General features: G+C 34.9%; 1 protein-coding gene across 2 annotated transcripts in view; it reads left to right on the forward strand.

The window, feature by feature from the left end:
- Positions 1-13,543: 13,543 nt before the first annotated feature.
- Positions 13,544-13,764, forward strand: part of LOC114326196 (sialin) — a 192,507-nt gene continuing 192,286 nt past the window's right edge. The window contains exon 1 of one of the 2 annotated variants that reach the window (XM_050643460.1): positions 13,544-13,736. The gene's annotated coding sequence lies outside the window, so the exon portion shown is untranslated. The remainder of the gene's footprint in view (positions 13,737-13,764) is intronic. The other variant, XM_050643459.1, reaches the window with a different exon arrangement.

A 13,764-nucleotide genomic window follows, 5' to 3' on the forward strand; every position in this document is an offset into this window, starting at 1 on the left:
TTAGGGTAGCATTTTCCTTCGCCAATTTTTGCGTTGAAATCACCCATGATCACTGTTATGTCTCTAGATGCTGTGAGATGTAATGTTTTCTGGAGTTCGCTATAAAAGTTTTCTATTTCTTCTTCATTTTTGTCAGCAGTTGGCGCATAAATCTGGATTAGGTTCATTTTTCCATGGGTTGTCAATAACTGCAACATTATTATTCTTTCGGACATCGGAACGAAGCCTGTTACTGATCTCGTTACTTTTTCACTGAGGATCATAGCAACTCCATATCTGTGTTGGGTGTCGCTGCTTCCAGAGTAACAGATTCGTCCATTGTCTGTATTGAGTTCGCCAGAGCTGACCCATCTTGTATCGCTTATTCCTAATATATCGATATCTAGTCGCATCATCTCTTGCTGTATATTCTTCAGTTTCCTAGGTTCATACATACTTCTTACATTCCATGTAGCGATTTTGTAGGTGGATTTGTATATATTTAGTGAACAGGGATTTCTCTGACTAACGGCCTTAGAAGCCCTGTCGTTACTGTTGTTTCTTCCCCTGCCGAATCTTGGCATCCGAGAACCATGATTAGTAGCTAGGTTGTTGATTGTCATTTCTGTGAGCCATGACGATTTCTAGGGATACTCCATGAGTCTTTAATGCAGTGGTTTCCCGTTGCCTTCTGCATCCTTATACCGTTGACCATTCTGTAGGGTTCATCCGCCTTCGAGACCGATTTCTCAGTCTCAGGGCAAAAGAGTGCCCTGCCACTTACCAACTCATCCGCCCGAAGTCGTTGATCAGTAAGTGGGGGATTGCTTATACCGGCAATAATTCGGTGAAGAATAAGTGTGTAGTAGAAAGAAATATAGTGACCCGTCTGCCCTCGGAAACCTAATAGCCATTCGGGGTCGGAAGAACAAGAGGTAGCCAAGAGAGGCCGATAGAAAAGATTAAAGACATTTCACTCAAGACTAGTTGAAAAAGAGTAAAATGTGAAGGCCCTTATGATCCGCCAGGTGCGTTTCATAAGCGTATGAGTATTAGTACACTTTGTATTCCCGCTCATACTTCGGGGTGTTGACTACAGGCTGTTTGGCTCGTCCAGCATGCCATAGCATGGAGGATAGGGTGCACGCCATTTTACAATGTAAACACCCCAACTCCATGGCTTGATCATAGGTCCATTCACACTATGCGTCCAAAAATTGGACGCATAGTGTGAATACCTTAAAAAGGCAATACATAGGTATTGAGACAAATGGGTAAAGATTTGGAATTGTTAACAACTGCTAAAGCAAAAAAGCGTCATATCTGGAGCATGTGTTCCATAATAATAAGTACAGTCTGCTATAGCTTATGGTGGAAGGCAATATTGAAGGTAGAAGATGGTTGGGCAGAAATAAGAAATCCTGATTATGGGAAACTTGGGAGAATAGTTTCAAATACCATAAGTTGCAAACATAATCTTCTTCATGTGCCTATCCGTGACGAATGTTGGCGATCATCATGGCAATCTTCACCTTATCTGGAGCAACGCGGAAAAGCTGCACAGATCTTGTGTTGAACCAGGTTCTGAGGTTCTTTAACCATTATGTTCTTCTTCTTCCTGGACCTCGCTTTCCAAATAATTTTCCTTGCAGGATGGCTTGTAGGAGGGCATATCTGGATTCATTTCGCATAATGTGTCCAAAGTATTCCAACTTTCGAGATTTGATGGTGGTCAGTACCTCTCGGTTCTTCCCCATTCTTCTAAGGACCTCCTGATTTGTGACCCGATCAGTCCATGGGATTTTAAGAATTCTCCGATATAGCCACATCTCAAATGCTTCCAACTTTCGGCACATATCCTCGTTCAAGGTCCATGATTCAACACCATAAAAAAGGACAGAGAAGACGTAACATCTCAACATTCTTACTTTTATACCAAGAGAAAGGTTGTGGCTCTTGAAAAACGCGCCCGTACGGTTGAGACTCATCAACCGTATGGGCGCAAAAGTAATACATGCGGCATAAACCAGTAAGAACCTATCATTTGTTGGTCGCCAACCTTCTGTAGAAGACGTCAATAAAGAAAAATAAGGAGGGCTATAAGCACTAACATTGATTTATGTGTCCACTAACTTAAGTGATGTAGAATCTGTTAAACGTTTATGTACCTAGTGTATACAAGCTCGAAAATCGAAGAACGCTGGTATACAAGATTTAATTAATATGACATTGGTCTTTAAAATGAGACATCAGAAGATCCGACATGAGGTTTCCGGAGCGGTTTCCAGTCCTCTTATTTGGTACTATGGTGTTAAAGCTATCTCGTTTGAGCATTCTTGGACCTCTCATGATATAATCTTGTTTGATTGGGTCCTTGCATTATGATTATAGGAACCTGACCCTGAGCCTATGTACAGTTGAAAGTGTAAGTGGTGGTAAGTTTAATACCATTTCTAACACATCCGTAAGGGCAATTCTCATGGCATCCGTGATACGCAAGCAAGCCTTTATGTGCCACTAAGCAGCCGAATCGCCATAGACTCTTGCGTCTTGGACCACCATGCCACTGAACCGTAGGTTATCATGGGCCTTATAATCCTTACGTATAGTCAAAGGATCATTTTTGGATTTAGTCCCCATCTTTTCCACATAGTAAGTTTTTTGTCGACCAAGAGCCATTCTAGCTTTCTGTGTTAACATTTTTGCTGTGTGCGTTCCACGTCAGGTTCTGTTAAAATATTACACCTAAGTACGTGGCCTGACTTACATGAAGTGAAATACTTACATGAATTAAATGGAGTCTCCACTCCCCTGACCACCGGTGGATGTAGTCCTTTTTGTGCCCTTTTTCTGGTAACGGTAACAACTGCACAACTGCTATTTTTGCGGGTTAACCCTTAGGTCTTCAGCCTCGCACCAATTATCAACCTTCTTCACAGCGATCTGCTTTCGTTCTAAGACTCTTGGCGAAATACCATCTCACTGTTATTGCTAGATCATCTGCATATCCCAGGCAGTAGAAGCCATTGCTGGTCAGCCTTGTTAAGAGGTCGTCCACTATACAGGGTGAGGCAGATAACTGGCCTATTAGAAATATCTCGAGAACTAAAGGCAACAGAATCATGAAAATTGGAATACAGGGGTTTTGAAGGATGATCTATTAAATGAAAATATTTTCATCTCTTTGCAACTTCCGGTTATACCGGAAGTTGCTTATAACTTCGTTTTTTTAAATGGGACACCCTGTATATTTTTACATTTTTGGATTCTCCTCGATGTCTTCTTTCTTAAAATATGAGGATTTGTAATGTTATACAGGGTATTTTAAAAGATAATTACGTTTTTTTATTAATTTCGTAGCAATATTCACACCCTGTAGAATTGTAGCAGTTTGACAACTAAAACTCTACTTACGTTCAAATGATTTTTAATATAGTCTACTATTGTTAAGAATCATTAGTATAGCTAAATTTTTAATTTTAGTATACAGGGTTGGTCGAAACTCGGAATGAGTATTTTCTGAGTTTTCTTAAATGGAACACCCTGTATTTTAGTATTGTAATGAAATGATATTTTATGGTACTTTTTTATTTCTTAAGCATTCCCTATACCTAACTGCTTTAAATTGTGCTTAATTGTTAGTCGCACCAACAATCTTAACTACGTAGGTATTTTGATAGCTAAACCATTATTGGTAATTTTAAGGATCAGTCTGGATTAATATGTATTTATTTCTGAAAAATTATTTGTGATTGAATATTTTCAAGGCCAACCTAATAAAATTTTATGTATTTTTTGTTGCAATTAATGTTTAGCTTGAATCACCAATAACTCACAAATTAAAGCAGTTTGGTATAGGGAATACTTATAAAATAAAAAAGTACTATGAAATATCATTTCATTACAATACTAAAATACAGGGTGTTCTATTTAAGAAAACTCAGAAAATATTCATTTTGAGTTTCGACCAACCCTGTATACTAAAATTTAAAAATTAGCTATACTAATGATTCTTAACAATAATAGACTATATTAAAAATCACTTGAACGTAAGCAGAGTTTTTAATGTCAAACTATTACAATTCTACAGGGTGTGAATGTTACTACGAAATTAATCAAAAAAACGTAAATATCTTTTAAAATACCCTGTATAATATTACAAAATCTCATATTTTAAGAAAGAAGATATTGAGGAGAATCCAAAAATGTAAAAATATACAGGGTGTCCCATTTAAAAAACCAAGTTATAAACAACTTCCGGTATAACCGGAAGTTGCAAAGAGATGAAAATATTTTCATTTAATAGATCATCCCTCAAAACCCCTTTATTCCAATTTTCATGATTCTGTTGACTTTAGTTCTCGAGATATTTCTAATAGGCCAGTTATCTGCCTCACCCTATATAGAGTTGCTCACAATAGTGGAGATAATACCAGAGATATGTAAAGAAAATAGACTTGGCTAGGGATATGCCATTCAATGCATCGGGTATATTAAAAATAACGTCGATATCAAGTACGGTGGTCTAGCTGTCTTTGTCTGTCGTGCGAGTGTGAGCGTATCTACCAAGAGGTGGGAGTAACGGAACGACAGTGACACACAGGCCTCGGCCATCATATGCTAGAGAGAGAAAGTTAAGCGCCGGTAGAGAGAGATAGATAGACCACCGACCAGAACTGCTCCGCGTTACGCTATTTTTCGTAGTTGGCCAAATCTATGTGTATAAGATTTTTGAATAATACACCTCCCTATGGGCAAGCTCCAATCCTCGCTTAGATACTGGTTTCGTCTAATGTGGACACGATAGTTCTATATATGTTAAGGTTGCCTTCGATCACTCGCATATGATGGTAGACACACACCTCTTCTCTCCGTCACCACAGATTAACCCAACACAGATGCGAAAGCTATAGTCCTGTCGCCAGGGGGGGTACAACGGCCTCGTTAATTCAGATGGACCTACCCAAGTTTTTTTTATGTATTTTGACCCGTAGAACACGAATTTTTTGGGTAACAGTTGATCCGGATGTCGATAAGATTGTTATAGACCAAGAACTTGAGGAATCAAATAACAGCGATTTTTGGCAAAACAAAACAATATTTTGTATTTTTTGGGTCATTTTAAGCAAAAAATATTTCTACAAGTTTTTTAGTAGGATGCACAGTTTTCGAGATAAACGCGGTTGAACTTTCAAAAAATCGAAAAACTGCAATTTTTAAACCCGAATAACTTTTGATTAAAAAATAAAATAGCAATTCTGCTTAGCGCCTTTGAAAGTTCAAGTCAAATTATGTCGGTTTTGATTATTTGCATTGCTAAAAATTTATTGTGTTATTGTTAAACAAAGCTACAAACAACTAGTGCGTGAGTGATGTTTCTATGATTTCTCATTTAAAATCGAACGAGTAGGTAGAATAGGTACTAGTGCAATCAAGACTATTTCTATGTTACATGCGTTAAAACGCATGTAAAAGCACGGGAAACCCTACGTGTTTATAGCTTTGTTAAACAATAAAAAAATAAATTTTTACCAATGCAAATAATCAAAACCGATATAATTTGACTTAAACTTTCAAATGCGGTAAGCAGACTTGCTATTTTATTTTTTAATCAAAAGTTATTCGGGTTCAAAAATTGCAATTTTTCGATTTTTTTAAAGTTCAACCGCGTTTATCTCGAAAACTGTGCATCCTACGAAAAAACTTGTAGAAATATTTTTTACTTAAAATGGCCCAAAAAATACAAAATATTGTTTTGTTTTGCCAAAAATCGCTGTTATTTGATTCCTCAAGTTCTTGGTCTATAACAATCTTATCGACATCCGGATCAACTGTTACCCAAAAAATTCGTGTTCTTCGGGTCAAAATACATAAAAAAAACTTGAGTAAGTCCATCTGAATTAACGAGGCCGTTGTACCCCCCCTGGCGACAGGACTACTATGCTATGATGCCGGTACAAAAATTGGTAACCTTGAAACTAAGGAGCGCAGTTGTTGTGCCGGTGTTTGCACCAATACAATTGATAACTTACAAAATAGTTCATTTGGTCTATAATACTTACTTTTACACCTGATTTGATGTTTACTATATTTACACTAAAAATTAAGACAAACAAAACTTAACAAAACATTGGTCATTTAATAAATTTATGTGTTAAACGAAAAAGGAAATAAAAATACAATAGGTAATTTGGGAATTCTAGGTACATATGTCCTTAACAAAACAAGAGAAAGTTAACTAATTGTTAGAAAAATGACAATCGTTAAAGATTTATATATAAATGGTCATTTATTAAATTTCTGTGTATATTGAAAAATAATAAAAAGTTACTTGGAAGTGAACACGATATAAAAATAGGGTAATTTGGGAATTCTAGGTAGGTACAAAACAAGAGAAAGTAAACTAGCTACAAAACAAAACAAAGTTTTTCCTTAATAAAACAAGAGAAAGTAAACTAGGTATTAGAAAAGTGACAGTCGTTTGGTGACAGTAATTTGTGAATTCCAGGTATGACCTTCCAGAAAAAAACCAGATAAAGTGTTGTTAATATAATAATTTTCAAGTTCCAGGTTATTTAATTATATAATCAAATTTACTTATATAAACAACGTTTAGTTGGTAAATAAAGATTTTTTTTAAGTGATAAGTTTTGGGTCAAAAAAAGTATAATAAGCGAATTGTTTGTATTCCTAAGAATATCTTCTGGCCTTTGGGACTTTTTTCTGCAACAGTGCCTGAGTTTTTACAATTTCGGCCAATGATTTATTAAGAAATTTGTCACATAATTTTTTAAACTGCTCTCTCTTGTTTTGTACCGTTTTGTTTTTTACATATTTTTCTATTCAAAAGTTTTCTTTTTAAAAACCTGGTTTTATATTTCAGTTTAGATTCACGTGGCAAATTATACATAAAAGATGCTAGTGTTTGTAATAATACTGAAGGTGATAACTGGGAAACATATTTTGTCATTCTTGTAGTAATGTGTCCATCTTTTTTTTATTGGGGCTGATAGAAACTTGTTTAGAGGATATTAACTGTAAATTTTCCGCCGCAGGCGTTATTCTATTATATGAAAAATCGTATCCTTTTATTATTGAAATTATTGATATTTACCTAATTTTTTATCTTTTATTTTAAATTCTGTATCTAGTTAAATCCTCCTCTAACAAATCTTGTCTTTTAGTAGCTTTTAACCATAGCTCACTCCTATAACATAAGATGTTTTTTAATAAAAATTTAATGTCTTGTTAATATCTCTTTTATTTTTTAAGATTATTTTGACTATCTTCAATAACAGAGCGTTATTCATTCTTACTAGTAACTAAAATTTACTGTTTTCAAGACAGGATTTTTTTCAGACTTATCCAAATATTTCTTGAAAAAATACTATTGGAACTATTTCTAACACACATAGCTTGAGTAACCATTTTATGTGTGTTTCGAGATTAATATAATTAATATGATATAAGTAATATGCCGCTTAATCAGTATTTAGAAAGTAAATCAATTTATTAATGACACTACATACCTTATTTTATCCTTTGGCAATCTAAAAAATGATATTCCTTGACCCGTCTTGGATGAACACCCTTCACAAATACACGTATATCCAACCATTTTTAAAAATATAACAAAACTATTTAAACACAATTGATAAATAGAAAAAATTCCCAATAATCAGCCCATCAATTTAACACTACAATAAGCGCATGTACTGTCGAGGTTATTCAGGAACTGACAATAAGCTTAAGCCTACATACTAAGCGAGATACTAAGCGACTACCCTTTTGGTAACTCAAAGTAGGAGGAGTTTACCAAAACTCGGTACCAGAGTTATCGCCAGTGTTTCGCATCTGTGTTGGGTTAATCTGTGCCGTCGCGGACTCGAATAAGACTCTATTATATACTCGTTCCACGTCTAGGAAAGTCTCTACCGCTATCTCTTTGTCCTCCAATCAGTCTACTAAGATCATCCAGCGCCATGTCTATCGACTTTTCTGGTTATGATAGGCATATTACCGATCGCTGAGTGGTTTTTTCTCCAGCACTTCTCTGATATACCTATCTATTATAGGAGCCTTTCTAGCGTTTTTGCTAGAAATGATGATAGGCTTATTATAGGTCTGTATTACTTTGGAGTTTGGTCCATTATCCTACCGACCTTCGGTATATAGGTGACCTGCACCTTTTGCCATATTAGTGGTATATGTCTCCATGCCAAACAAGCTTTGAAGATTTTACTTAGATGTGATACTATCACATTGTCTCTCTTCTGCAGAAGGACTGAATAGATTCTAACCATTGCGGGGAACTTAAATGGTTGAAATTTATTTATAGTTAACCCAACCCTCTGAGACTTCGTAATTTCGATAACCAGGTGCCAATCCACCTTAGAAGGTCTTCTTAAACGCACCGACTTTACCAAAGGGCCAATGTTGATAGATGAGCCGGGAAAATGCGCCTCTGTAAGCATTAATAAGTTTCCTCCAGCGTTTCTGTATAATTTTCTTCTTCCTTCCTTCCTTAGGAAGCCGATCTAAATCGAAGTACCATCGTTGGCCAAGACTTTGTAGATTCTGGAGCATTACGTGAGTCACTTCAACTTCCTCGCAAAACCTTCTCCACGAACCCCTTTTGGCTTTACGGATTTCTTTATTATACTGGGTCTGTTTTTCTCTGTAATTCTACTCTTGGTTCGATTTGGCACTATTAAAAAAGCCTTCTTACATCTGCACTGAGTTTTTGTAGATGTTCATTCAACCTAGGTGTATTCTTCTTTTGTTTTCTTAATCTCTCTGGGCAGCTTTCCTACAATAGTAAGCTGTCATTATTGCGTTACTTATTACCATCTCCACCTACAGCAGAGAGCTACCACCTACCAAATATAGAGACCTTTGTAGCTTTCCTAGTTTATCTCTCTAGGATTTCTGAACCTTGATCTTTTGGAGTAGATAAAGGTATACTTATCTGAGGGTTCGTAGAGAGATTCAATTGGGTATGGGTATGACATAAAAAAAAAAACGATTGGTGGAAGGTGGAAGTAAAAACCTAAAACGAATCCACGATTACGGCAGATCTATGGCAAGGGGGCCATAGAGGCCACCTACGGCATGGAAGCATTCGATAAGTGTTATCTAATAATTGAGGGGTTTAGAAGTAAAAGGGTGTAAGTGCACTTTGTTAAAATTCTACTCTAAGTACAGATTCGCATATATAAATGGTATTATAACTTGGCGGTAAAATGATTTAAGCATATTTCGCCCTACATAGTCGCCATCTATCGCCATTACATTTAGTTCACTGAAAACAATTGCAGTTTGCTTTGTTAGTAAAGAGGTTTAACGTGCGCTTGAACCGTTTTACCACAAGAATATTTTTAGTATTCTGTAAAAGCAAATAGAGTAATAAACCGGTTTAAGCGCGCTTTAATAATTTTACCACAAAACTTTTTTTAGTGTTCTTAATGCGTAAACACATGTTAATAGAGGATTAATTTCAAGTAAATAAATATTAGATTTGTGGCCAATTTTGAAGACTAATTAAGTATTATGCAACGTGCCAGTTGTAGTTACACCGTTGACTGATAAATATACTGGGCCAGACGTAGGGTAACGGGTACAGTTGTTGGCCGGTCACTAGTGATTGGCCACTTTCACAAAAATCCGAAATATTAAGATTTCTAGAAAGTATAAGGAAATAAATGTATTTGCATTGCAATTCGGCAACATTGCTATATATTTGGTCTATCCATTATCTCTCTCAGTTAATATTGTCTAGTTGTAACAGCGTGTGTTGTTCGAAGCTTAACAGGTGCATCCAGTTTTAAGAGTTTTTTAAAGAATTTGTTAAGGAAGGCCATTCATGAGGTGAGTTATCTTGGCTAATAATATTGTGTATGTGCTTATATTAATGTTTTGTGATGATTTAGTGGGGTACATCTTGCGTTATCGGTGGTTTTAATAGTAAGGTTATAACTTTTTGGCGGTAAATTTTAGTGGCCAAGCACTGTATCTTAAATATGTCCGCATTATAATGATTGGCCTACCGGCCAATTACTGTACCTACTTTAAATTAAAATATTTATTATAATTTAGGCTCTTTTAGCTTAGTTTGGCCCAACACAACATATTTCAAGCATTTTTTCTTATTTTTTATGGCAATAACTAGTGGTTGGCCGACTGCCAATCACTAAACCACAGGGTGGCCAATAACTGTAATGTGTAATAAGAATATATTTTTTGTCCGGATTCGTTTTTATAAAATTACAATTATTTTAGTTGTTATAAAATTAATGCCAATGCGGGCAATCTGAATCAAATTTGAAACGTCCGTATTGTGGATAACATTATTGGATACTATTAAATGATTTTTATTTTTAGAATAAAAAATGCCAAATATCCGGAAAGATAAAACGTATCACAAAAAATATAGAGAACAAGATCTTCAGTCTGCTTTTCAGGCCATAGAAAATGGCATGAGCCAACGGAAAGCCGCTGAACAATTTAATGTGCCAAGAGCAACACTGCAATTTAGAGCAAGCGAAAAAATTTAATGAAAAAACTAACCTTGGTCCCAATCCTATTCTTTCTTTGAAGGAAGAGAATCGTTTAAAGAATTGGATCGTAACATGCCAAGACAAAGGTTTTCCAGTAAGAGTGCAAAATATACAAGACTCGGTTAAAGGTTTTCTTGATGCAAATCCACGTGCTAATCCTTTTACTGACAATCGGCTTGGAAGAGGTTGGTATAGATTTTTTTTAAAGAGACATCCAGATTTAAGCGAGCGAACTCCAGAAGCGGTAACAACAGCAAGTTCAGTTGTGTCTGAAAAATATATAAGAAAATGGTTCACCGGTGTTCAAGAATATTTACACCGTAAACGTTACATTGATATTCTTCAAGACCATTCACGTGTTTTTAATGGGGATGAAACCTGCTTCCTCTTGTGTCCCAAAAATTAACGAGTGTTGGCTGTAAAGGAAAGCAAAAATGTATATCAAATAGAACATCACTCCAAAGTTAATTTGACGGTTATGTTTAGGTTTGCAGCATCTGAAGAAATAACAGCACCGATGATTATTTACCCATAGAAATGACTTCCTAGCAATGTTATAAATTCAGTTCCTCGAGAATGGGGCATAGGCTGTAGCGATACGGGATGGATGAATAATGAAAACTTCTATGAATACATAGGAAACGTCTTATATAAGTACCTAGTTGCAAAAAACACTAAATTTCCAGTCATTTTGTTCGTTGATGGACATAAAACTCACTTAACCATTCAAACCAGTGAATTATGCTCAAAGTTACAAATTATTTTAGTAGCATTATATCCCAATGCGATCACAATTATACAGCCTGCAGATGTTGCTGCATTTAAACCATTAAAGGCAAATTGGAACCGGGCAGTATTAAAGTTTAGACGAGAAAACCCAAACAAAAAGATACTATTGTCACATAAGATACAATGACTTTAGATATTCAATCGACATCCGATAATCTGCCTTTAGTAAATCAAGACAACTCATTATATAAAGAAATTGACACCTCAATTGACAAATTCTTTTTTGGCCAAAAATCCCAGAAAGAAAGGGTAAAAATCAAACAGAACGGTTACCTTTCGTGCTCACTTCTTCAGATCGTCAAAATGCAGAGAGGTGTAAAATTGAAGAGAAAGACGAACAAGAAAAAATAAAATTAGAACGAAAACAAAAGCGAATTGACGCAAAACCAAACAATAAAGGTAAACAAAATAAATAAACCAAGAAGAAAGTAATAAAAAAATTGCCACAAGAGCCAATTCCGAGAGCAAAAAATGTCAAAATGTGAAGAACAAATAAAATGTTACACTAAATACAGGTGATATTGTAGATACAAATACTTTTAAATCAGACACACTTCTTGATCATACAATTAAAAGCACTACTTTGAGAAGTGGAGTTAGAATACATATACCAGAAGTGATTAACGCCAAAGAAAACCACGAACTGCCACGGAACCAATTTCCTGATTCTGTAGAGGAAAACGCTATTCTGCCCTCAATTGATAACGTATCTTTTGATGTCTCCAACAATAAGAATTCATCAAATTTGAGGAATACTTCCCAAAGCAAATGTACAAATTTGGAAACCAGCAAAGAAAAACGTGCTGGTGAGTCGGCTAAAAGAAAGTTGTTTTTCGAAACAGAGGGATATCCAGAACAAGAAAAAATACAAATTCTCTCAGATATATTGGTGAAACAATCAGACAACACCAACATATCTGTAAATAATAATCTTTTGTATACAGGATTGTGCTATTCTTGTTCCTAAAATATTTCTAAATCAACAGTTGGAATAAAATGTTTATTTTGTGTCAGAGGATCCCATATTGGTAGTTGTGTTAAAAAACAACAAGAAATTGAAAATCTAAATAGTTTTGTGAGCCCTAACTGCACAAACAAAAAAAGAAAATTAGGAATTTTATGAGTGGCCAATAACTGTAATTCTATATGCCAATAACTATGTTTGCATGGCCAATAACTGTGTAATTTTGTATGTTTTTAAATTTGTGTTAATTTTTTATGTACATTATTATTTTTACTAAAATAACCTGAGTTTTTATAAAATTTGATGTTTCATTGTTATTAAAAAACCCTTACAAAATATTTCACATTAAAATATACCAATTTACAATTTTAATTCAATTTGAAATCCCTTAAGTGGCCAATCACTGTACCCGTTACCCTATTTATCAATCAACGGTTACACTATGGATACAGCTGGGATAAAAATGATTATAGTAAATATGTAGGAAGCATCTGCACTTGAACCGTTTTACCAGTAACATTTATCAACACCTTGTACCGATTCAAGTACATTTTTTTATTAATCGAAAAAAAGGAAGGATATAGTAAGAGTAATAATATACCTACCCTTATATTTTTATTATTTTATAGTACATACATTGTACACTAGACATATTTTAGCTTAATGCTCCTAGAATTTATAAAACTCAAACAACTTTGAAGCTGATTATCTCAGAACTATCAAAACTGCACTTAAACCCTTTAACGTCTGGCCCCCTCAACTATTCTATTGGGCGGCGACCGAGGGTAGCCGAGGCATTGGACAGATGGTGATTTTTTTTGTCAAATGATTTTGTATTAGGTTTAACTAATATTTACCTATTATTAACCTATCTGAATATTTTTTCTATTTTTTTATAGTTACTATTCTAAAAAAGTATCTTTTTTACTTTTACAAAATCAAAAATTGATTAGAAATTTTATTTGAAACAGGTAGGTATGCAATTTTTGAAAAAACGTTTTTTGAGAAAATCAAAATCGGTAAATTATACCTAAAATGTTACTGCCAATTTTTTAATAAGTTGTAGCGAATAGTTGCAGTTTAGTTTTTAGTAAATTTTAATTTGAAAGTTATTATTAAAAAATAACATCGCCAAGTCCTCAAGGTCTCACTCACTCAAAACGTCACCTGCTATGACCTAATCGTAATTTTGCTTATTTCCTACTTTTCCAAATGCAGTTCCCTGTAAAAAAGCTGTCAAGAACGACATCTATATCCAGATCATTTCCCCTGATGCAACGTCCTTGGGGAGAAAAAATCAATAAACAAGGAAAAGGAGAAAGGAATAGAGTGACAGGGATTTCATCAGACAGGAATTTTTATTACAACAATTTTCGTGGGCAGTGAAAATGGAGATAAATTCCTTGATAATTGATTGTTCCAACTTAAGTGTTCCAGAGACTTGTAAGGTTAGTTCAGAACATTTTCTTCTAGTTC

The sequence above is a fragment of the Diabrotica virgifera genome, chromosome 2, assembly GCF_917563875.1.
Source record: "Diabrotica virgifera virgifera chromosome 2, PGI_DIABVI_V3a".
Classification (NCBI taxonomy): domain Eukaryota; kingdom Metazoa; phylum Arthropoda; class Insecta; order Coleoptera; family Chrysomelidae; genus Diabrotica; species Diabrotica virgifera.